This window comes from Aquarana catesbeiana, linkage group LG09 (assembly GCF_042186555.1).
Source record: "Aquarana catesbeiana isolate 2022-GZ linkage group LG09, ASM4218655v1, whole genome shotgun sequence".
In the NCBI taxonomy this organism is placed as follows: domain Eukaryota; kingdom Metazoa; phylum Chordata; class Amphibia; order Anura; family Ranidae; genus Aquarana; species Aquarana catesbeiana.
In genome coordinates, this window is record NC_133332.1 from 171525076 (window position 1) to 171551684 (window position 26609).

Consider the following 26609-nt stretch of genomic DNA (forward strand, 5'->3'; position numbering starts at 1 on the left):
AGAAGAGTGGGTTATGTGTGACATAAGCTTCTAAATGTTGTGCATAAAATGCCAGGACAGTTCAAACCCCTCCCCAAATGACCCCATTTTGGAAAGTAGACACCCCAAGCTATTTGCTGAGAGGCATGTCGAGTCCATGGAATATTTTATATTGTGACACAAGTTGTGGGAAAAAGACAATTTTTTTTTTTTTTTTTATGCACAAAGTTGTCACTAAATGATATATTGCTCAAACATGCCATGGGAATATGTGAAATTACACCCCAAAATACATTCTGTTGCTTCTCCTGAGTACAGGGATACCACATGTGTGGGACTTTTTGGGAGCCTTGCCGCGTACGGGACCCCGAAAACCAAGCACCGCCTTCAGGCTTTCTAAGGGCGTAAATTTTTGATTTCACTCTTCACTGCCTATCACAGTTTCGGAGGCCATGGAATGCCCAGATGGCACAACCCCCCCCAAATGACCCCATTTTGGAAAATAGACACCTCAAGCTATTTGCTGAGAGGTATAGTGAGTATTTTGCAGACCTCACTTTTTGTCACAAACTTTTGAAAATTGAAAAAAGGAAAAAAAAAATACATTTTTCTTGTCTTTCTTCATTTTCAAAAACAAATGAGAGCTTCAAAATACTCACCATGCCTCTCAGCAAATAGGTTGGGGTGTCTGCTTTCCAAAATGGGGTCATTTTGGGGAGTTTTGTGCTATCTTGGCATTTTATGGCCTTCGAAACTGTGATAGGTAGTGAGGAGTGAAATCAAAAATTTACGCCCTTAGAAATCCTGAAGGCGGTGATTGGATTTTGGGGCCCCGTATGAAGCTAGGCTCCCAAAAAGTCCCACACATGTGGCATCCCCGTACTCAGGAGAAGCAGCAGAATATATTTTGGGGTGTAATTCCACATATGCCCATGGCATGTTTGAGCAATATATCATTTAGTGACAACTTTGTGCAAAAAAAAAAAAAAAATGTCACTTTCCTGCAACTTGTGTCAAAATATAAAATATTCCATGGACTCAACATGCCTCTCAGCAAATAGCGTGGGGTGTCTACTTTCCAAAATGGGGTCATTTGGGGGGGTTTTGTGCCATCTGGGCATTTTATGGCCTTCAAAACTGTGATAGGTAGTGAGGAGTGAAATCACAACTTTACGCCCTTAGAAATCCTGAAGGCGGTGCTTGGTTTTCGGGGCCCTGTACGCGGCTAGGCTCCCAAAAAGTCCTAAACATGTGGTATCCCTGTACTCAGGAGAAGCAGCAGAATGTATTTTGGGGTGTAATTCCACATATGCCCATGGCATGTTTGAGCAATATATCATTTATTGACAACTTTTTGTAAATATTTTTTTTTTTTTTTGTGTGTCATTATTCAATCACTTGGGACAAAAAAATAAATATTCAATGGGTTCAACATGCCTCTCAGCAATTTCCTTGGGGTGTCTACTTTCCAAAATGGGGTCATTTGGGGGGGTTTTGTACTGCCCTGCCATTTTAGCACCTCAAGAAATGACATAGGCACTCATAAACTAAAAGCTGTGTAAATTCCAGAAAATGTACCCTAGTTTGTAGACGCTATAACTTTTGCGCAAACCAATAAATATATGCTTATTGACATTTTTTTTACCAAAGACATGTGGCCGAATACATTTTGGCCTAAATGTATGACTAAAATTGAGTTTATTGGATTTTTTTATAACAAACAGTAGAAAATATAATTTTTTTTTCAAAATTTTCGGTCTTTTTCCATTTATAGCACAAAAAATAAAAACGGCAGAGGTGATCAAATACCATCAAAAGAAAGCTCTATTTGTGGGAAGTAAAAGGACGCAAATTTTGTTTGGGTACAGCATTGCATGACCGCGCAATTAGCAGTTAAAGGGACGCAGTGCCAAATTGGAAAAAGTCCTCTGGTCCTTAGGCAGCATAATGGTCCGGGGCTGAAGTGGTTAAGGATAAAAACAAATGTTCTGCAAAATATATATATTTTTCTGTTATTGCATCAAACTGTATCCAGCTATTAATATTCTGATGTATACTGACATCTAATTGTGGTTTAGGGCCAAAACAACTTGTTTACTTCTGCATTTGGTCCATCCCTCTGTTTCAGCACTAATTAGTATAGTCCTAGCTAGACTCTACTGCCCCGTACACACGGTCGGACTTTGTTCGGACATTCCGACAACAAAATCCTAGGATTTTTTCCGACGGATGTTGGCTCAAACTTGTCTTGCATACACACGGTCACACAAAGTTGTCGGAAAATCTGATCGTTCTAAACGCGGTGACGTAAAACACGTACGTCGGGACTATAAACGGGGCAGTGGCCAATAGCTTTCATCTCTTTATTTATTCTGAGCATGCGTGGCACTTTGTCCGTCGGATTTGTGTACACACGATCGGAATTTCCGACAACGGATTTTGTTGTCGGAAAATTTTATAGCCTGCTCTCAAACTTTGTGTGTCGGAAAATCCGATGGAAAATGTCCGATGGAGCCCACACACGGTCGGAATTTCCGACAACATGCTCCGAACGGACATTTTCCATCGGAAAATCCAACCGTGTGTACGGGGCATACCAGTTTTCTTCCATGTTCCTTCAGTCAGCATTAGTCATTGCAGGGACAAGATATAGAAAGTCATTGTTTTACACTTTAAGAAACTGAAAAAAACATCCTATGTACTGCACTTACTGTATCTGTGGTAAAATTCAACTTCTGTGTCCTAGTGAAGAGTTAAGATGCCTGTAGATGTTGCAAGGTGAGCAAATGACCCTAGTGTCATGACAGACTGGGTCTATGGAGATATTTAAATGAATAAAGCAGCATTTTAAACAATGAACAACACATATGTAAATAGTGGGAAAACATTACAATCGATAAAAACCAAATGTTTTGGGGCACACTTGTTGTTCGGGGTGGTATAACATGTGGTTGAACTACATTTCTACCACCCCTAATTGCTCCCCCTTAAATTGTAAAGGCAATGGCCAGGGGTGTACAGTGTACACATGCCATTGCTGCATTGCTTCCTGGCCATGGCAGGAATTAAACCCCCTCTGGTGTTTCGCGGGCACTACCACCTGCTTAACGCAACTCATTCACATGAATAGGGGCTGCGTTGCAACTATCACACAGCCATATGTAATGCACACAGTTGTGGTAGTGCTGCATTTAGGAGGTTAAAATAGGTGAAAAATTACCTGTCGAATGCATCGGAACCTGAGAGTGGAACGCTATTCAGAAAAGTGGCAGCCCTTGCTGATTATGATCCTACAACTATATACTGTATATTGACAGGTGCACTCCGTTAATAACATATTAAATATAAGGAGGGTAACCCCAGATGAGTGGGACTTTAACGGCAACGACAAATAAGTATATGAACGATTAAAACGATTTATTGAAATTCAAATTATACAATATACTATAAAGATACAAAAAGAGCACAATGTACATAATGCAAAAATACAAAAATACCAAGATCACTAAAAACAATGGTGTCGATGGTAGTGATACATATAGATTGTCCAGACGGCCCGACGTGTTTTGGGACTGTAAAGGCGTCCCTTCGTCAGGGACAAGTCATAGAACAGGATCACACCAAAGGGGGGCACCATATAGATCTCAATGCTGGAGCAGTGGCGGCACCTATAACGCAAATCGAACACCTCAATGACAGGGAGGTAGAAAGTGGGTCCGGTCTCATCCACACTGATCCACCCCAAATGCAGTGACCGAAAGGGCCCACATAGGAGATGTCAGGCTGCGGTTTCACTGCATAACGTGATCTTAAACAGATTCAGCAAAAAAGTGGAAAAAGACTTGTGATTTGCAAGGAAGGATGTATGGGCAATTGTTCCAGATAATTAGAGCTTACCCACAATAGCTTCAAAGGATAGAGTGCTAAGCAGCAGTTCCAAATGTCAGAAATCGCCACCCCGCTCACCGTCATTCAAAGCAGTGACGGATGGGTGTTCATTTTTCTTTAGCGCGTTAATAACATATTAGGCCAAAATTTGATTTGAGTGAAACATTGCTGACTACATAAACCCCTCTTTCTCCTGCATTGCTTATAGTGATGAGCACTCTTATTATTGGCAATATGTCCCTTTGATGGTGCTTTTGAAAACAGGATGTTACTAGGCTCAAAAACACAAGAAAATGGGAATAATTTTGTTCTTCAGGCTGGGTTCACACTGATGCAAATTGGATGTGGGTTTTCCTGCATTCAACTCACATAACAGGAGACTATGTCCAGCTCTCAATGGAGGAGGCCACAGTATGCATTGGAAAAGGGTCCTGTGCGTCTTTGGCCATGTTTCTGGTGCAAATTTAGGCAAAAATTCTGACCTGATTTATACTTGAATCAGTGTACAGGGGCACACTGGACCCCTTGCTGGGACCCGCGGCCGCATCAGTGTGAACCCAGCCTTAAATCAGTGTACATGATAAACATATGCAATTAATTGTTTTTTTCTGTTCCTTCTTTTCTGTTGTCAATGATCACCTTGCCCTATTAGGGTCCTACAATGATACCCATGTAAGCATGCTCCCAATTTGGAGAGTCAGCCAGACAGGCTGGATGTGGCATGCATATGTAGTGCCACATCCAGCCAGGACACACAGTCAAAGCGTCTTGATGGGGTGCTCAAGCACAATGGCCCTCAGCCTTAGCAGGCTGGATGGGGTGTGCATATGCAGTGGCCCAATGCATATGCATCCAGAACAGGCTGGAAGGGACAGGTAAGAGTGATGGTGGCATCATAAGACAAGTAGTCACAAGGAAGGTGGTCTGAGGGACTTTCAAGTGCTAAGTGCTAAATGTCTCCTTCCTTTCACTCCCTCACTTCCACATGTTTGGAACAAGCAGTGCACATTAGTTACAGTAATGTGCACTGCTCTATGCACACTAAAAAGCTCATAGTCCATCTCTGGAGTCAGATCACAGCAGCAAAAAAGAGGACTTGGAGGAGGCTGAGCGTAATAGATGTTACTTTTTTCAGTTAAGAATTCATACTTGAATAGATTTTTTTTTAACTGGAATTTTGGGCCACTTTAAGTACTTTATTAATGCCACTGGCATAATGCCATAAAGTCATGTTTGCATGTACTCACTGAACATACAGCTCAGATCAGGCATCCTGGTAATGGTGAACCATATTTGTGTAAAAATGTGTTGGCACAGGGGTGCAGATGGCAAGGTCACAAAGCAGAAGCACAACTGGGAGACAGGTGTTACCCCACAACAGGGACTCCCATGACAGGATCAATAGGTATTCTTTAAAAGTAAACTTAAAGTGGCTCTAAACTCAAAATATTTTTTACCTTAATGCATTCCCTGTATTAAGGTAAAATGCTCTAATACCTGTTCTATCCCACCCCACGTCCATCCCTAAACACTTATCTGACACCTCGCATGGCTCCAGCACCATCCTGACTCCTGCCAAGGAAACACTTATGAGTAGGAAGGACGCCTGCGCCAGACTTACTGAGGGGACACTTGTAGGAAGAAGGAGCATGAGCGGGGGACCGCCAAAGTGGAGATAAGTTACCACTCTGTGCAATATCTTAATTAAAACATCTTTTTTACTTTTAAGAAAATAAAATATATAGAAAATTGCTTGCTCTATCTGATAATGTACACAGTGCTGTGCACTTTAGATTGTAGATTGATTGGAGCCTATAGAATCTGCTCCATCCACCGCTGTCTTTGTTGCCCCAGTGAAGATGTCCTGTAGGACTAAATGCGTAGAATGGAGTCTTAGCGATGATATCATCAGGCCCACTTGGGCACTGGATGCTTGTTTGTGCACTCAATATTTTTACTGTTGTGTAAGCAGACTTCTTTTTTAAAATAAATGTGATTTTAATATACTGCACACTGAAACGCTCCTCTTCTCTTCGCATATGGTTGTGAGCCTACATTTAACTGTGAGTGTATAATACCTGGAGGTGGTCTGACAAGCATTGGAGGTCATTGCAGTCAGCTGCAGAGCCTGTTTCTCTGTTGACTGTATGTGATCGGAGTGGAGCTTATATCCATCCATCCACTTAAGGTTTTTTATGTCAAGGCACAGTTAGACCTGTAACAAGGTCTTAGGCTCTGGTAAGAGGCTAACCTAATTCCTGTAGGATACACTTTGGTGTTGTGATCACTGAAAGCACTGGAATTCATATGTCATATGAACTACATGATTGGAGCACCTGATTTTGCACATATCTTTGATCTATCACTGGGACTAATTTATCACTGGGATTTATTTTTTCATCTGCACTATTATATGAATTTTCACTATTATGGGACTATTAATTTTTCACATATTACTCATTGCCGTGTTTATTAATTAAGTTTTGTTGAATATTTATTTATAATGTACAACACTATGAACTTCATCAGATAGAGCAACCAATTTTTTGTTTTTGTCTATATATTTTTATGTGGAATATATTGAGTGCAGCTAATCATATTGGATTGATTAGGATTACACTTGGGTATAAGTTGGATTGCATGCACTTAGCGCAGAGCATTTATTATTTTTTTAAGGAAAAAAATAGTCTTTAGAATCATTTTAATATTTTAAAAACTTGAAAACAGCTTTTGAAATGGTGTTAACATTATAAAATGCATTTGAGTTTTCAGTGTCTTATAATGGTTTTATGGGTTACGTTGTCTTAGAATGGTTTTATTTTTATTCTAAATTGCTTATATCTGTAATTAGCCAATGCATTTCACACCAGGCTTGTATGGCTCATCATTAAATGCATTCACACAGCATTAAGCCTTCCCAGGGACATTGTAGCTTGAGCTTAGATAATGTGACAGTGATAAAAAGGAAAAAATCAATATGAAATTTTGTAATATACCTAAAATGTATTCTTTTTATGTACATCAGAATTTTGCAAAAGAAAGCAGCTGAGAAGTAATTTTGATCACAGTTTTCTACACAGACATTACACTCTGCTATTTTTTCATACTGTGAAATTGTATTTTAAGTATTTTGCCTGTGTAAACTGTACCTTTAAGTAATGGTATATGCAAAGGGATTCTGAATACTATAAAATAGTTCACAAAAAATAAGTGAAGCAGACTCTGTGAAGGGTGATATATAGGGGAAGTAAACAGCAGAGGGAGATAGAGATGTTGTAACAGAGATAGAATAATCAGTATCCTCAAAAGTGAGCCTAAGAAAAGCAAATATTTTCACCTCAGTAACTTCAGATCTCAGCAATGAAATGAGTTAGTACTGTGGCATGCTTTGAAGGTCTCCATAGACAGTCCTGACTGGAAAGGCCGATGTAGGCAGGGATATGTGTAAGATAATCAATCTTCTATGCCTTTGTTTATAGCTAGTCATTAAGTGTGAGAAAAGCAGAAAATGTTGCCTAAATAAAAAGGCAGAGAATGGGCACTCTACACAACTTAAGCTTTGTAAATCACAGAGCAGAAGTAATCCAGTTAGCTCTGGGAAATAAGTTACAGCCCAATAATTGCCAGGTGATGCAATAGCTGGAAAACACTTCCAAGACAACTTTACAATTGCATAACCTATAGTCATATTCAGTGAAATATAATGTATTATTTGTCTTCTACAAGTAGTCTATATTGATCCAGCATGCTTTCCTTAGTGAATATCTTTATGGACTTTACTCTCATGACCATTTTCAAAGAAATCAAACTGGTGGAGCCCTGAAGCAATTCAAACAAGTTCAATGTGTTATCAGCCTTTATTCTGCTTTTGTTGTGGTCTGTAATTGTAAAATAATATTGGCGACAGGTATTGTTAAGCATTAAACCTCAACATCAGCTTTTATAAAAAGAAATTAAAAAAAAGATTGCCTCGTAGGTGAGAAAATAAAGTAAGAATTTCCTGATGCAATACTCACATCCTGTATAAATATAGAATTGCGCTAAAAGGTCAAAATTAATAATGACATATGAAGAGCCAAATGTCCATTAACCAGTCCACCAATATTTGTGATAAAAAATCTTTAGTTCTTGGTGTTAGTCTCCACCATCCATCGCCATATGCAACAATGCCTCCACCAAAAGCTGAAAAAAACTGCTTACCAGCTCCTGTAGACCCCTCTTTACAAGGGGGCACACTACGCTTATGGCTTATAACCCAGCATCAGCCTTTCTCCAAATCATAACACCCCCCCTGTACTCGTGGCACCACTAATGGAAGTTGGGCAGTTGATCCCATGTTCTTCACAAATACTCATATCCTGTCTGACGCTGTCCCTGCAGACTCCTGGCTTAATTCTCTTTCCTGCCAGTCTTCTTCTCAGTGTTTTTTAGCCGACTTCCTAGGAGCCTGGACATTATTGAACTTTCCACCTGGGGGGCATATCATCATAACAGTTCTTTATAAAGCCTTGCTGAATGTCAGAAATATCAGCTGATGGACGAAAGTAAAATCTCCTTTCCTGTTGCTTCTGCTCTCCTTTGTGTTACTAAAAATAAGAGCTTACTGTCACTTTGAGACTCCATGTACCTGCAACTTCGACCTTCTTTCTCGTAGGAAATGCCTCAGCATTTAGTACATAGCAGCATCTGTGAGCCTACCTCGTGGAAGTTGCTGCAAAAGGCTGATAGCAATTCAGAGATTGTGCATGGGTTTTGCTTTCCCAGAATAGCTAGAAGCCCAGCTATATCATCCATATTGGGGACTACATATTCCAGACCTGTAATATAGCCAGTGGTTGGCTGTCTAAGGCCTCAATGCTACCTGCTTCCTCCATATAGGTGGTGTTCTCTCCTCTTCTATGCCTCTGAAACATAATGATATTGCACACTATAATATGATAAGCAAGAGTACACTATTCTTTCAAACTTTGTCTTTAACTGAAACATGGCATGGAGATGACAGCCAAATCACTATCCACTCCCCTTCTCACACAAATTATACCAGGGTATTTCCCGCTGCAACTCCTTCCTGCCCAAAAACCTTTTTCTTTCGGATGCCGAAGCCCCCATTGCATTGGGACTCCGGCTCATTACATGACGTTCCTCATCAGGTTAACCCCTCCTGTTCAGGGGGCCTTGCTCCTGCATTTTCTATGGTTTCCATTAGCTATATGTCTGGTTACCCTGAGTATCCACCCCTGTTCATAGGCTGTTTCTGTAATCATTAAATTACTTTGTAGGACATTTTTGGAATTGCAATCCATTCGTGCACCATGTATAATCTGCATATTATTCGCTTGGGCCCTCTGGTTTATTTCTCCTTTTCTCATGTACCTGTTTTATTTCACTAAAATTCTTTGTGGAAAAATATTACCAGCCATTAATGTGGCAGTAATTGTTTTCTGTCTGCACTTGTTTCTTTCAGCATATTACTGGCCAGGCTGGTATAATACCGGCTGGATGGAAAATTGACCTGGAGACCCTTGAAAATGTGTGAGTGTGCGTGTATGCGTGTGTGTGTGTGTGTGTGTGTGTGGGTGGGGGTGGGGGTGTGTGGAGCATGGGCAATATTCCAGCTTGCCTACCACAAATGCTGACCCTGCTTCTACCTTACTTTTCCCTGACAAAAAAAAAAAATCCTCTATAGCCTCAGGCAGAAAAGTACTGTATGTACTAGTTTATATGAAGAGAAACAAAATACTCCCAAAGGCCTATGCGCAGTTTACAAGTAATAAATGTACTTGTTTTATATAAAAATATTATTTTATTTTCAATTGATATAAAAAAATCATTAAAAAAACAGCAATATCAAAAGGAGGGGAGGGAGGGAAGGGGGACAAATGAAAAATGGAAAAAACAACAACAATAGCTCTGGTGCACACAACATTTTGCATAATAGATGTCCAATATGACATAAACATTGATCAATGCACAAACGGGGGGGCTCATTTACTATAGCGCCATGGTGCTAATTCGCACAAATTAGCGCTAAAATGGTATTCACTATAGCGCTGGTGAGAAAATACTCCAAAAATCGAATTTACTATAGTTCCCGAAACTAAATAGCGCCCAAATCCTTACTCTGCTAAAAGCTGGAGAATTGCACATGGAAATAATGTTTAGAGCATGATATAATTGCCTAAATGGTACTGAAATATGCAGTATATTATTTAAAGATAATCTGCTTTTAAACTGTGTGAAAAAATGATTTCTACACTGAAATATCTTTAAAAGTCTGAGAAGAGATAAATTCCCTGTTTCTGTACAAATAGGTGCCAACACAACTGAGCATGCTCAGCCCTGCAAATAGCTCTCATTTTAGCTCCAGTGTCTTTTTTACCAGGCGCTATAGTAAATACCAAAATTAGCGCTGGGCTAAAATGCATTTTTGAGAATGAAAATCAGCGCTATTATAGTCCAATGCAAGTTTCAGCCATTGATTCTAATGGTACAATAAATAAATACTTTGAATTTTGAAATGAAATGTATCTTTCTCTGAAATAAATATTCCTTGCAACATTGTTGCTGCTTCTATTTTGTTTTTTTCTCATCTATTTTTTTAAGAATGCTAGAATGTGGAATGTTTTGATGTTTTGGTAAAATATATTTTTCTCTGTCACCTTCACTTGTTACTCTCCATCTCACAACCAACTTTACCCAAACTCACACAGGTGTCTTTATAAAGCACAAATACCATTGTTGATGCAAATTTAAAATGAGTCACAATATTTTGTGCTTTTTATTATTTCCAAATATTCATAATTTGAGCCCAAAAAGTGTGATATATGTACCAACATCAGAAATCAAAATGTAATTCCCAAAAATTTGAGGGTAATATCACTATTCACTACTAATATCACTATACACTCACCCACAAAGAACCACCAAATATCACAGAATATGTCAAGAAGAATAACTCTTGAGTAATGTAATTCCATCACCTGTCCAAAGAAATGCAGTATTTATGTGCAGGAGGTTCTCACATATGGCAGCTCTGTGGCTTAGAGGTTAGAACTTCTGCTTAGCATTCCTAAGCATCTGGGTTTGATTCCCAAACATGCTGCTTCATGTAGAGAAGTTACAAGGAAATACAAAACACTGCGCTCTAATGAAAATGCAAGACCCCTCGGTTGAAACGCATTGGGGCGATCTGTCTTACGCTGCCCTTGCTTGTTTTTATAGTGATTACTTTTTTTGTATGGTTTTTTTAGAAATAAAAATCCCTGTTTTATCTGCACTATGCGGAAGTTTTTATTTCTCTTTGCATAATATCCCGATGAGAGAGACCGCATTCCACTGGCCATTTTCACCAGGAGGTCCGGGAAAAGCCTGGTTTGACGATCCTTCCGGATGATGGTTTGATGTCCCATTGGTGGATGCACATTGGGTCCGCTTCAGTCTTCTGGATATTCTTTCACCACTTCAGGGGAGTCGAGGGTGCTGCAGAAGTTCCAGCCTTCCGGAGATCCCTTCATAGCCGTGGTGGGGCTCAATGTTTCATTGACTCCATGTCATAAGACACGGGAGTCCACGCTATCCGGTAAGAGTACCCACCCTTTTCTACTCACTGATGTTTTACACCTTTGATGTCGTTCTTCAGTCACGGATTCACATTGTTCATCACTGACTTTGTTTTTCCACCTGCGGATTCACATCACCCACACCTGCCTGTGCAGGTTTTTCCCAACACTTATTACACATTTTTTGTATACTATGTGTTTTGGGTTTTGAACTCATGTTTCACCACTAGGTGTATTATTCATGTAGAGAAGTTGTCCCATCTCCCAGGTCCTATAGCTATGTCTAAATGTAGTATTTATGTGTAGGAGGGTTCCACCGCCATTGTAAATCTTGGCAGATACACTATCTAGCCAAAAGTATTGGGACACATGACCTTTAATGGCAGACCAGTCTTAAGCTGGCCATACACCTATAGATTATCTGCAGATTTTCTATGGTTAGATGGAAAAAGTGCAACAGATTTCTCCATGTTCGCTAAACTGTGTGGATGGAGGAATCTCCCACTTTTTCCATCTAACCATAGAAAATCTGCAGATAATCTATAGGTGTATGGCCAGCTTTAGTGCGTAGGGTTGAAATATGATTTGGCCCACCCTTTGCAGCTAGAATAGCTTCTGGAAGGCTAGGAAGCCTGTCCACAAGGTTTAGTGTGTCTATAGCAATGTTTGACCATTCTTCCAGAAGTGCATTTGTGATGCCAGGCACTGAAGTTGGATGAGAAGGCTTGGCTCGCAGTCTCTTCTCTAATTCAGCCAAAAGGTGTTCTATCGGGTTGAGGTCAGGACTCCGTGCAGGCCAGGCAAGTTCCTCCACCCCAAACTCGCTCAACCATGTCTTTATGGACCTTGCTTTGTGCAATGGTGTGCAGTCATGTTGGAACAGGAAGGGGCCATCCCCAAACTGTTCTCACAAAGTTGGGAGCATGAAATTGTCCAAAATGTCTTGGTATGATGATGCCTTAAGAGTTCCCTTCAATGGAACTAAGGGGCCAACCCTTGAAAAACAACCCCACACTATAATCCCCCCTCCACCAAATGATTTGGACCAGTGCACAAAGCAAAGTCCATAAAGACATGGATGAGTGAGTTTGGGGTGGAGGAACTTGACTGGCCTGCACAGAGTCCTGACCTCAACACAACAGAACACCTTGGGGATGAATTAGAGTGGAGACTGTAAGCCAGGCCTTCTCACCCAACACCAGTGCCTGACCTCACAAATGCACTTGGAAGAATGGTCAAACATTCCCATAGACACACTCCTAAACCTTGTAGACAGCCTTCCCAGAAGAGTTGAAGCTGTTGTAGCTGCAAAGGGTGGGCCAACTCAATATTGAACCCTACGGACTAAAACTGGGATGCCATTACAGTTCATGTGCGTTTAAAGGCAGGCATCCCAATACTTAGGCAAATATATTGTATATTGCTTGTGACATTGAGCATGGCTACGGACTTAGGGCTGGTTCACACCACAGAGATGCAGACAACATGTGTGAGGCTGCCTGCTGGCTAAGTGGGTAGAATTTTTGTCTCGCAGCACTAGGGTTGCTGGTTCAATTCCCTAACATGCTAATGCTTGCTTTGAAGTTTATATGTTCTCCCTGTGTGGGTTTCTCACTACAATCCAAAGACATGCTGGCATTTTGTTTGTCTCCTGTTGAAATAGTCTCTAATGTAAGAAAGTTAATTTTGGACTTTGGATTGGAAGGGACTGATGTTAATGGGGGTTATTTACGAAAGACAAATCCACTTTTCACTACAAGTGCAAAGTGCACTTGAAATTGCACTGAAAGTGCACTTGGAAGTGCAGTCACTGTAGATCTGAGGGGAAGATCTGAAATGATGGGGAAGCTCTGCTGATTTTATCATCCAATCATGCATGTCCCCCTCGGATTTACAGCGACTGCACTTCCAAGTACACTTTCAGTGCATTTTCAAGTGCACTTTGCACTTGTAGTTTGGATGTGGATTTGCCTTTCGTAAATAACCCCCAATGTTTGTTAGCACTAATCATGCCCAGGGACTTGGACATTTAAAATTGTAGGGTTTACACTGCACAGGTACATATGCTTAGAAAAATGTTGCTTTGTTTATGTGGATGCAAATAGAATTCGATCTTTGGCCTGTAGTTCGAGATTTGATGCACATAGCCAAGGGCTAACACAGTTGCAAATAGTATTATGTGTTCCTGCTCATCAGGTGCAATCACTTTAGACATACATGAAGAGATAGATTGAAAGATACTGGTGGGTGTGTACTTTTGTTGGGAGTGTGTCAGTGTGCTAACAATACAACCTCTCTTATATAAAGGGCTGCAGTTGGGGTTGTTGTTTGGCCTGAGAAGGCCAGGTTTTTTGCTGTGATTTGTGGGGGAGAAGGAATGATATTGTGCATATTGACAAATGCCCAACTAGGGTTGTTTGCTGAAATTATTGTGCGTTATTTGCATCAAAAGTGGGTTTTTGTGGCCATGCTGTCAATGTTGTGTGTGTATTGTTCCTGTCTGACCATGCAAACATAGTTTGGGAGCATGTGCTGACCTTCTACTCTTTGATCTCATTGCTTAATCATGTACACAGAAATGCAGCTTCCAGCAGAACACGGTCACCAATGTATGTATGTGGGGATTGTGGGCTGGTGGTGGGTGTTATGTTTTGAATAAGTGCCTTTTTTAATATTACGTTGGAATGCTTTGTAAGAATGACTGTTAAGTATGTTTCTATAATCTTGCAGATAAAAATGTGATGTGTTGCCCGTTATACACTGAAAGTAAAGCTTTGTCCACTCTAAGGTTTAGACAAATTTTAGATTGTAAGCTCCTATGAGCAGGGCCCTTAAAATCCAATTGCTAACTGTTTTGCTAAATGTAGCACCATATATCCTGTAGAATTTTTTTTTTTTTTTTGAAGCTAGTAAATGAATGTACATAAATTTTGTTTCTGCTGGCAAAATAAAAGTACATTATTGAGCTTGTTTGTTGTGGTGGTTATTTTTTTTTCTCTTTTCTTTCCTTTAAAGCGGGGGTCCACCTATCTATCGTTTTTTTTTTTTGAGTTCATTCACAAACTTTTCTTCTCAGCATTACATACTCACATATTGTGTGTAATATGTCCGCCTGTGTCAGATTTCGTCGGAAAGAATAACTTATATTATTCACTGCAGGCGGTTTCCATCTTCATTGTGGGCATTTGAAGCCCACATGCATTTATTTCCTGGATGCGGTGAATGCTGTGCTCCCAGCATTCACCGCTCGTTCCCGCACATGCTCAGTGGCATCCTGGGAAGCCTGAGACTAGCTCCCAGGATTCTGTGCAGAGTCTGGGAGAGGCTAGAAACAAGCCTACTCCCACGGGAGGAGAACCAGGAAGTGCAAAGAAGAATAGAAAAATAAAAGGTAATTACAGCGATTTAAATTTTTTTTAAACGGCATGTCACCATCTAGGCAAGGAAGAGAATACATACAGATATTGTTCAAAATTTGGGTGGAACCCCGCTTTAATTAGTTTTGGGGGTGGTGGTTTTGGGGACGTGCAATATCTTATAATTTCTGTATGTATTTGTGCACCAAAAAAACTAGTCTCTTCGCCCTGGTTCACATTGATGCTACTTTGAAATCGTGCTACTTCACTTGAAGATACTGGTAGGCTACTTCACTTGAAATAGCGCGATTTAAAAGTAGCAGGTCGGCGCGATTTCGGATGCTACTTGATACACATCTGTGTGGCTTCATACACAGATTTCTATTGAAGTCACACCTGAAATCGGCAAAAGTAGTGCTGGAACTACTTTTGCAAATCGGTGCGGTGCCGCAAAATTGGTGTTGCATCGATTGGAACAGTGCCATTGCCACCAATAGGCTGTGACTTGTCATGCGATTTGGTCACTCCAATGTAAACCTAGGCTTCAGCACACCTGTAAGTAAGTGATAAAGATGGAATCTTTATATATAACAGCTGTGGAGAATTTCAGGTAATGAATGGATAGCTGGTGGATAGGTAGTGTTGTATGTGTCAGCTCTGGTTCGATTTGACATGTCAAATCAGTGGCAATTGCACTGTTCTAATTGGGGTGCGATTTGTATTAATATCAGTGCAGAAACCTGCACAGATGTCTCTGATATTGCCCCTGCAGTCGGGACGGACATGCGGGAATGAAATTGTGTGGGTTCAGCTGAACGATTTCCTCCTGCTGTCAGTGTGAACCAGGGCTCAAACTGGGCCTTTTTGTCTTTGTAATTCACCCGCTGCTATCCCAGGGACACCATTTCTTATCAAACTCACTTAAGTTTACCTTCAAATATATGTAGAAATACAGATTTGCATATCTGCAAATAAACGAAAATAAAAAATACTAATTGTGGTTGCGATCAAATATTCGCAGCTGCGATCAAAAGAGCGTGGTTTCACCTTCTGACCTGGAAATGATTCATTGTATGCGCCTGGATGTTCCTGTGCTGGTCAGGATCTCCATCTAGGTGGACATGGCGAGGTCCCTCTTTAGCAAAGAGGAGGTGTTGCTGATTTGCCGGGTAAGTGTTGGATATGTACTTACTCAATGTGGGGTGGATGTGGTAGTTATATTTGGTGTGGGTGACCTCTGAGTTGCATGACAGGTTGTACCCCATGATTCTCAATGACAACCATTCATATCTGTGCTACTTTAAGTTGCACCAACTTCAAAGTAGTCCCTGTACTACTTTGGTGTGACTTTCATGTGACTTGAGGTACATAGGGTGCAATATTACACAGGCATTCCCGGAAGTTGGTGCCAAGCTGCAGCGGCAAAGTGGCAGCAAAATAGTGTGATTTTCACGTTGCAGCAGTGTAAATGAGATTTAAGGATAACACCTTTGAATTTGGCCCTATTGTCACTTGTGCATCCTGAAAGTGTGGCAAATTCGTCCCTGCACTACCTTGGTTTGACTTTGATGTGATTTGAGGTCCATACACCACAAGATTACACAGACATTGCTTCAAGTCATGGCAAAGCTGTGCAATTTTAAGGTCGCACAAGTGCAAATGGGGCCTTATTCAAAGGTGTTATCAATTAATCTCATTAGGTTACTTTCACATTTGGGTGACTTTTCATGCAGCTTTGGACCTCAGAGTCACATGAAAAGTTGTCCCCCATGATTTCCATTCATATCTATGCAACTTCACCCATGCTCACATAACGTCTATTGACGGCAATGGAACTGTCAAAATTGGTGCAATATGTAGGCATAGGACACACCTCCTAAAACACCTCCTTAAAGGACAGAGATGTTAGAGTATGGCCTCATATATTAATGTTCAATATAACGTAAAAAAAGTACCATCATCCAAATTGAAATACGGAGAATAGAAGGGGTGGAAATGTGAGGGCAGTTGCTGGTGCTGACCAAAACGTATAACCCCCCAGAGTGGTTAATGAACTGTCTCGGTAGTAATACAATGACCCAAAGGTTTGTATCAGTACCGCTTCTTCGGGAGGAATAAGAAGCGGTTTTTACAGTGAAACCGGTAGAGGAAACTACTAATGCTCCACTGCAACAGAAGCTCTACGGGGGAACCCGTTAGTAGTCAGTTAACTGTGGTGTATTTTTTAATTATTTCTGTATGTTTTCTTTGCATTTATTAAAATTTTAATTTTTATCATAAACCTTTGGGTCATTGTTTCAGTACCGAGACAGTCCATATACCACTCTGGGGGGTTATATGTTTTGGTCAGCACCAGCAACTACCCTCACATTTCCACCCCTTCTCTTCACCTTCTTAACCTCCCTGGCGGTATGATTATTTCGGATTTTAGGTGCTGAAAGCGGTACCATTATTTTGCATGGAAATTTGGTGTTTTATATTGTAGGCCTGTAATTCTTAGCAATAACACACTTAAATTTGTCCACCAAGAGTCTAATAGATATCCCGGGTGTGATGAAGTTTGAAACACAAAAACACAAATTATAATATAATAAACAAATATAAATAATTAAAAAAAATAATAATAATAATAAAATAAATTTCCCCACGATTCGCTATCGCTCAATTCTGCAAGTGTTCTAATTTACTATCGCTGTTTTCTAGCTGGTCTAAAGCCACTTTTGACATAAAGGGACACTTTTTGGTTGCCATGGACAATCTCAAGTTTCCAGGCAGAAAGAACAGTATATATAATATAAAACTGCATTGGACAAAGCACTGGGGACAAAAGGGGTGTGAAATGATTTCATACAGTACTGTAATCTGTAAGATTACAGTACTGTATGTGTTATGATTTTTACGTTTTTTTCTTAATTTGCCGACAGGCTCTGCCCCCGTGCGTCGCAACGCTCGCAGGGAACGGAGCCTGGCACAGAGAGGCTTTGGAGGAGGACAGAGCCCGCAGACACAGCGGGGGGGCATCCCAGGATCCTGGGGACAAGATAAGTAACACCGCACCAGGATTCTGCAATGTAATCCAGAGTGTGGCTCGGGGTTACCGCTAATGGTGCTGAAATTTAACCCCGAGCCACACTCGGGAAAACCATCAGGGAGGCTACAGGAGAATTATTCCAAAAAAAAAAAAATATTAGTTAAACCTCTAAGTGCTTTTTTTTTACCAATAATATTCCTTTAGATTGGCTTTGGAAATTTACAAACAAAGCAATTTAGAAATTAGATGAAAGGTTTAGAACTGGGAAACCCTTTTTGACAGATAAAAAGTGCATTTTATATACAACTATACAGATCAGAGCAAAATGAGGGACAAATGAGGAGGAAAGAGGGACAAAGGGACTTTGTTCCAAATCAGGGACAATTGGGATCTATGTGATTTCACTAGACATCTGTGCATGAAAGTGCACTGATGTCTCTGAAATCGCTCACAAAGTCGGGCTGAGGCCCCTTTCACACCTGTGTGACTTTGGACATCAGAGTCGCATGAAAAGTCATACCCAATGATTTTCAATGTGTACCATTCATATCTGTGTGACTTCAAGTCACACCGACTTCAAAGTAGTCCCTTTACTACTTTGGTCTGACTTTGATGCGAGTTGAGGTCCATAGACCTCAAGTTTACACAGGCATTTCCTGGAATCACGGCAAAATTACCGACGCAAAATCGCGGGAAAATTGCGCACCTTTCCCTGCGACTCCTGCATCCATAGACCTCAAGATTACACAAGTATTGCTTAAAATCGCATCAAAATCGCGCAACTTTTAGGTTGTACAAGTGTGAAAGGGGCCTAAGTCACTGTGCTGCGTACTATTATACCTAGAATATAAAGTAGTCCCACCATCAAACACTAGTAAAGGTATGTTCTCAATATAATTGTGCTCAAATGGCTGAAAATCACACAGATGGTATCACCTACTGAAAGCTTGCATTAGACTCAGCAGCATATGCTGAAAAGAGGGGAATGGCTATTAGCCAATGCCACATCAGCATGAGCATGGTTGTTACTATAATATTAATGCCTGAAATGCAAACATTATTGTATAGAATCAAACATTAGTAAATGTATTTTCTCTGTAGGTATATGTGCAGCTCTGTGGCATAGCGGTATGCCCTGCTGCCCTCAAAGGTTCAAGGCATGAGTTCAAATCCCACTGACAGCATCACCTCCTGAAAGCACACATTGTACTCAGCAGCATAATTAGCCAATGCAGATCGGTTTGGTTTATTCCGTATTTTAACTCTTCAAATGCATGCAATGGTATGTACTTATTCAATAATATTATGGTGTGGAATTCCAAAAATCAAGGAAAGAAACATCGTAGGGTCCCCCCCAGTACATACCAGGCCCTTCGGGTCTGGTATGGACTTTAAGGGAAACCCCACTCCAAAATGTAAAATAAAATTGACGTGGGGTCCATACCATACCCTTATCCGAGCATGCAGCCTGGAGGTCAGGATAGGGGGGGCGAGCGAGCACCCTCCCCTTCTGAACCGTACCAGGCCACATGCCCCAAACAAGGGCCTCTCCCTGACAACCCTGGTCGGTGGTTGTCAGTCTGCGGGCAGGGGGTTTATCAGAATTTAACAAAGGGGCTCCCAGATCCTGCCCCCCCCTATGTGAATAGGTATGAGGTACATCGTACTCCTACCTGTTCACCAAAAAAAGCAGTGAAATGTAAAAAAATCAATAGCCGGTTTTTGACAAGTCCTTTATTGTAAAATAGCTCTGAGCTGTCTTCTTCCCTGAGCCATCTTCTCCCTCCTCCATCTTCTCCCCGAGCTGTATTCTCCCAGAGCCGTCTCTCCTGCCGCCGCTGTCTTCTCCATCTGCTGTGTCCTTCAACACTACCTGTTACCCGCTAATAAAAAAAAGCTGCTCTTCTTCTGTGGTGGTCTTCCTCCACTGTGTTGTCACCCGCTGTGTGGCGTCTCTTACATAGACATGGAGCAGACTCTCCGGGTGACATTATCGGATGGTCACAGAAGACCGCCACAGAAGAAGAGCGGCTTTTATTTTATTAGCGGGTAACCGGCTGCATGGAAGAACACATCAGCAGGAGAAGACGGCGGCGGCAGAAGAGACAGCTCAGGGAGAAGAAACATCAAACACTGGTAAATGTATTTTCTATGTATGATCATGCTATGCCCAATAGGCTAGTGGTCAGCACTTCTACCTTGATAAACTTAGGCTTTGAAGGACTCATAGGTTCAAATCCCACAGAGAGATACTAAAAGATTGAATTGGTGAAAAAAAGGAAAATGACAATTAGCCAAAGCAGCATATGCTGAAAATAGGTTTCCTGTCGCATCATGGCAGCATACACTTTGGGTTGTGACTCCGCCCCTCACAACCTGATAGGACCACATAGCTATAAGTTGTAAAGATGGCCCCCGCCCCAGTATTCTCTTATTTTTCCTCACCTGAAGGACCGAAGATATCAGAAGCACCCCCTTACCGAATTCGCCCCAGCCAGGTTCTAGCCTCTCCTGGGTGGAAGTCCTTGCCTGTACAGCCTCTAAACGAGCTAGATGGAAGGAACCCCACTCTGGTGATCTCAGGGGTGTGTGCGGCTTCAGTATAAGCCTTAAATAGGCTTAGTTGTGGGCAGTGGTCTCCATTTGCTTTTTCCATTCTGTGGTGTGGCTTGCTGTGCGCTGTTGTTCCTCTCTGTGTCCCCTGGTTCGTGCGGGCGTCTCTGCACTTCTGCGCATGCGCAGAGCGCGCTCTCAGGGCGTTCTGACGTCTTTGCCAGGTTCCAAGATGGCGCCGAGCTCGGTTTGGCGCCCCTGCGCATGCGCGGGCGGGACGTGAACCCGGCGGCCATGGCGGTGCATTTAAAAAGGACTCAGGCTGTCATTTCTGGTGCCTCCTCTTACCTGAAGTTTACTGGCTGTATTATCGGCTCTGTTTTACTCCTGGCGCTCCCCCTCCGGGGTAAGTGTTGCTCCCTTCTTTACTGTACCCTTGATTGTCTATTGCTTACTTATACCTGCCTGTACCTCTCCAGGTGTATCACAGTTTTCTTCCTTTCCATGGAGACCGCTGCCCCAGCAGATCACCATCAGCCCAATAGGTAAGGGGGGGGATGTTCATGGTAAGTAGTGAAGATTGAAAAAGAGAGCAGGATCGTTCTAATGCTACCTAATTGGTCAGCCCTACCAGGTCATCAAGGTCGTCAAAATCAAGACGAAGGGAGACCTCACGCAGGAGAAGCCGCTCCAGTCATAGGCGAAGCCGCTCACGTGGCAGAAGTCGCTCAGTGCACAGGGGAAGCCGTAGGAGGAGCCGTTCCTACTCCAGGCACAGACATTCCCATTACAGAAGATCCCCTGCTTGTAGGCATCAGTCTCCTGCTCATCCTTCCCATCCAGCGGGGAATGCTTGCTGGGTATGTGGGGCCACGGCCCTTCCAGACAAATTGGCCTGCCGCAGATGTATGGATGAAGCCACCAGGGAGAAAGAGCTGGTCACTATAGAACCTGCCGGGGTCCCTGCTCTGCATGTCTCAACTCCAGATGCGGAGGCTACAGCCCAAAGCACCTCACCATCTCATCCCAGCACGTCAAGGGAACAAGAATTCCCATCGGACGATGAAGAGCCGGAGGCGTCAGCTGGGTTTAATTTCTCGCTCATAGGACCCTTTGTAAAGTCGGTGAAGGAAGCGATTAGCTGGGAGGAACCCGAGGAGGTACAGCAGAAACAGAGAAAATATTTTCTGAACCTCAAGAAAGTGCCTGAAGCCTTCACATTTATAGAAGAGCTAGATGAGCTTATTAAAGAGGAATGGCAGAATCCGGAGAAGAAAATTAGTCTTTCCAACAGACTCGCTAAGTTGTACCCTCTGAAGGAGCCCAAGGTGTCTCCCTTGGTTTCCCCTCCGGTGGTAGACGCTTCCTTGATGCACCTAGCCAGGCACGTGATGCTCCCCATTGAGGACGCAGTGACATTCAGAGATGTATTGGACAGGAAGGTAGATACAGACCTTAAGAGGGCCTACACCTTCGCAGGAGGGGCCTGCAGACCAGCAGTGGCACTGGCCGCCGTCGGAAGAGCTATTTCAGGTTGGACATCAAGCACCGCAAAACTCGTTGCCGAGGGCGCAGATCAAGACCAGATCATTAAAGCCCTACGGGAACTCAGCCTTGCAGGGGACTTTGTGGCGGAAGCTTCCGTAGATACCATCAGGTCCGCTTCAAGATCCATGTTAGCCACTGTAATGGCCAGAAGGGCGTTATGGCTTAAGCCCTGGTCAGCCGACCCTGCCTCAAAATCTAACTGGTGCCGGATTCCATATGATGGGGTAAACATCTTTGGTGCAAAGCTGGATACAGCAATTTCCAAGGTGACAGGCGGGAAGTCAGGTCTCATCCCTTCAGACAGGAGACCAAAGCAACAAAAAGCACCCCCCTTTAAGTGCAATCTCCCGGACAGATACAGGGATGCAAGATCTTATAGACCTGGGAAGGTGTACAGGAGAACTTGGAAGAACCCTCAGACGTCCTTCCTAAAATTCCAAAAAACCAAAACCCCTGCCTCCAATGAGCAGAAACCTTTTTGAAGGTACACTCGCCCAACCAGCGATAGTGGGTGCCAGGCTCACAGGATTCAAGTTGGTCTGGGCAGATTTGATAAAGGACCCTTGGACAGTGTCCACCATTTGGGTTGGGCACAGGGGGTCGTTCAAAAACCGCCCCCCAAGGGGTCACTTCTGCGCAACCAAGCTCCCTCCTTCCAGAGGAAAAAGGCTGTCCCTGGTACAGTACATCCAGGATCTGCTGCAGAAGCAAGCAATAGCGGAGGTCCCTCCATCTCAAAGAGGGCAGGGTTTCTATTCCCCACTCTTCCTGGTAAAAAAGAAGTCAGGGGATTTCCGCCCTGTCCTGGACCTAAAAAACCTCAACCGGTCAATCCGGGTAGAAACGTTCAGGATGTAAAGCCTTCAATCAATCCTCCAAGCAATAAATCGGGGGGATTGGATGCTTTCAATCGATCTTCAAGACGCATACCTGCATATCCCTATCCATGCAGAGTTCCAAAGATTCCTTTGTTTCACTGTAAACAACTGGCACTTCCAGTTTCGAAGTCTCCCGTTCGGGATCTCCACCGCACCCAGGACATTCACAAAGGTCCTATTGCCTGTGATAGCCCACCTGAGAGAGAGAGGATTGAGGGTCCACGATTACCTGGATGACATCCTGCTCCTCTCGGACAACAAGCAGTCGCTCATCCAGCATCGAGAAATCCTGGTCTCCACCTTACAGTCCCTAGGGTGGCTGATAAACTGGAGGAAGAGCAGTATCCATCCCACTCAGAGAATGGTCTTTTTGGGGGCCAAGCTAGACACAAGGGAGAACACGGTAGAGCTTCCAAGAGGAAAGATTCCTCCCCTAATTCAGAAGTTGAAGAAGGCTATCTCGGCCAAGAGGCTACCGGTCAGAGCATGCCTCAGCATCCTGGGCTCCTTAGCATCTACCATTCCGATGGTCCAGTGGGCGCAGTGGAACTCGAGGCCTTTCCAAATTTCCTTCCTGTGCCAATGGAACGGTATCTCAATGTCCCAGTCGATCTACATCTCTCAGGAAGTGAAGCAGTCGTTGCTGTGGTGGACACGACCTCGCAACTTGAGAAGGTGCGAACACATAGTCACTCCTCACCAGGAGACGGTGACCTCAGATGCCAGTCTGCAGGGGTGGGGAGCCCACTATCAGGAATACGGGGCTCAAGGGTGTTGGCCGTTCAGGATGCAGGATTCAGTGTCGAATGTGTTGGAGATGAGAGCAGCATTTCAGGCCCTCCTGTCCTTCAGTTCCCTCTTGAGTAGGGATGAGCCGAACACCCCCCTGTTCGGTTCGCACCAGAACATGCGAACAGGAAAAATGTTCGTTCGAACACACGAACACCGTTAAAGTCTATGGGACACGAACGTGAATAATCAAAAGTGCTAATTTTAAAGGCTAATATGCAAGTTATTGTCATAAAAAGTGTTTGGGGACCTGGGTCCTGCCCCAGGGGACATGGATCAATGCAAAAAAAAGTTTTAAAAACGGCCCTTTTTCAGGAGCAGTGATTTTAATAATGCTTAAAGTCAAACAATAAAAGTGTAATATCCCTTTAAATTTCGTACCTGGGGGGTGTCTATAGTATGCCTGTAAAGGGGCGCATGTTTCCTGTGTTTAGAACAGTCTGACAGCAAAATTACATTTTGAAGGAAAAAACTCATTTAAAACTACCCGCGGCTATTGCATTGCCGACAATACACATAGAAGTTCATTGATAAAAATGGCATGGGAATTCCCCAAAGGGGGACCCCGAACCAAAATAAAAAAAAAAAAAATGACGTGGGAGTCCCCCTAAATTCCATACCAGGCCCTTCAGGTCTGGTATGGATATTAAGGGGAACCCCGGCCAAAATTAAAAAAAAAAAATGACGTGGGGTTCCCCCTAAATTCCATACCAGACCCTTCAGGTCTGGTATGGATTTTAAGGGGAACCCCGCGCCAAAAAAAAAAAAAAAAAAAAACGGCATGGGGTCCCCCCATAAATCCATACCAGACCCTTATGCGAGCACGCAACCTGGCAGGCCGCAGGAAAAGAGGGGGGGACGAGAGTGCGCCCCCCCCTCCTGAACCGTACCAGGCCACATGCCCTCAACATTGGGAGGGTGCTTTGTGGTAGCCCCCCAAAACACCTTGTCCCCATGTTGATGAGGACAAGGGCCTCATCCCCACAACCCTGGCCGGTGGTTGTGGGGGTCTGCGGGCGGGGGGCTTATCGGAATCTGGAAGCCCCCTTTAACAAGGGGACCCCCAGATCCCACCCCCCCTGTGTGAAATGGTAAGGGGGTACTTACCCCTACCATTTCACTAAAAAACTGTCAAAAATGTTAAAAATGACAAGAGACAGTTTTTGACAATTCCTTTATTTAAATACTTCTTTCTTCTATCTTCCTTCATCTTCTGGTTCTTCTGGCTCTTCTGGTTCTTCCTCCGGCGTTCTCGTCCAGCATCTCCTCCGCGGCGTCTTCTATCTTCTTCTCCTCGGGCCGCTCCGCACCCATGGCATGGGGGGGAGGCTCCCGCTCTTCTCTTTTTCTTTTCTTCTTTTCTTCTCTTCTTCATTTTCTTCTCCGGGCCGCTCTGCATCCATGCTGGCATGGAGGGAGGCTCCCGCTGTGTGACGGCGCTCCTCATCTGACAGTTCTTAAATAACGGGGGGCGGGGCCACCCGGTGACCCCGCCCCCCTCTGACGCACGGGACATGACGGGACTTTCCTGTGGCATTCCCCGTGACGTCACAGGGAAGTCCCGTCAAGCCACCGTGCGTCAGAGGGGGGCAGGGTCACCAGGTGGCCCCGCCCCCCATTATTTAAGAACTGTCAGACGAGGAGCGCCGTCACACAGCGGGAGCCTCCCTCCATGCCAGCATGGATGCGGAGCGGCCGGAGAAGAAAATGAAGAAGAGAAGAAGAGAAGAAAAGAAGAAGAGAAGAAGAGAAGAGCGGGAGCCTCCCCCCCATGCCATGGGTGCGGAGCGGCCCGAGGAGAAGAAGATAGAAGACGCTGCGGAGGAGATGCTGGACGAGAACGCCGGAGGAAGAACCAGAAGAACCAGAAGAACCGGAAGATGAAGGAGGATAGAAGAAAGAAGAAGCATTTAAATAAAGAAATTGTCAAAAACTGTCTCTTGTCATTTTTAACATTTTTGACAGTTTTTTAGTGAAATGGTAGGGGTAAGTACCCCCTTACCATTTCACACAGGGGGGGGCCGGGATCTGGGGGTCCCCTTGTTAAAGGGGGCTTCCAGATTCCGATAAGCCCCCCGCCCGCAGACCCCCACAACCACCGGCCAGGGTTGTGGGGATGAGGCCCTTGTCCTCATCAACATGGGGACAAGGTGTTTTGGGGGCTACCCCAAAGCACCCTCCCAATGTTGAGGGCATGTGGCCTGGTACGGTTCAGGGGGGGGCCGCACTCTCGTCCCCCCCTCTTTTCCTGCGGCCTGCCAGGTTGCGTGCTCGCATAAGGGTCTGGTATGGATTTTTGGGGGGACCCCACGCCGTTTTTTGTTTTTTTTTGGCGCGGGGTTCCCCTTAAAATCCATACCAGACCTGAAGGGTCTGGTATGGAATTTAGGGGGAACCCCACGTCAATTTTTTTTAAATTTTGGCCGGGGTTCCCCTTAATATCCATATCAGACCTGAAGGGCCTGGTATGGAATTTAGGGGGACTCCTACATCATTTTTTTTTTAAATTTTGGTTCGGGGTTCCCCTTTGGGGAATTCCCATGCCGTTTTTTATCAATGAACTTCTATGTGTATTGTCGGCAATGCAATAGCCGCGGGTAGTTTTAAATGAGTTTTTTCCTTCAAAATGTAATTTTGCTGTCAGACTGTTCTAAACACAGGAAACATGCGCCCCTTTACAGGCATACTATAGACACCCCCCAGGTACGAAATTTAAAGGGATATTACACTTTTATTGTTTGACTTTAAGCATTATTAAAATCACTGCTCCTGAAAAAGGGCCGTTTTTAAAACTTTTTTTGGAATTGATCCATGTCCCCTGGGGCAGGACCCAGGTCCCCAAACACTTTGTAGGGTAATAACTTGCATATTAGCCTTTAAAATTAGCACTTTTGATTTCTCCCATAGACTTTTAAAGGGTGTTCCGCGGCATTCGAATTTGCCGCGAACACCCCAAATTGTTGGCTGTTCGGCGAACTTGCGAACAGCCAATGTTCGAGTCGAACATGAGTTCGACTCGAACTCGAAG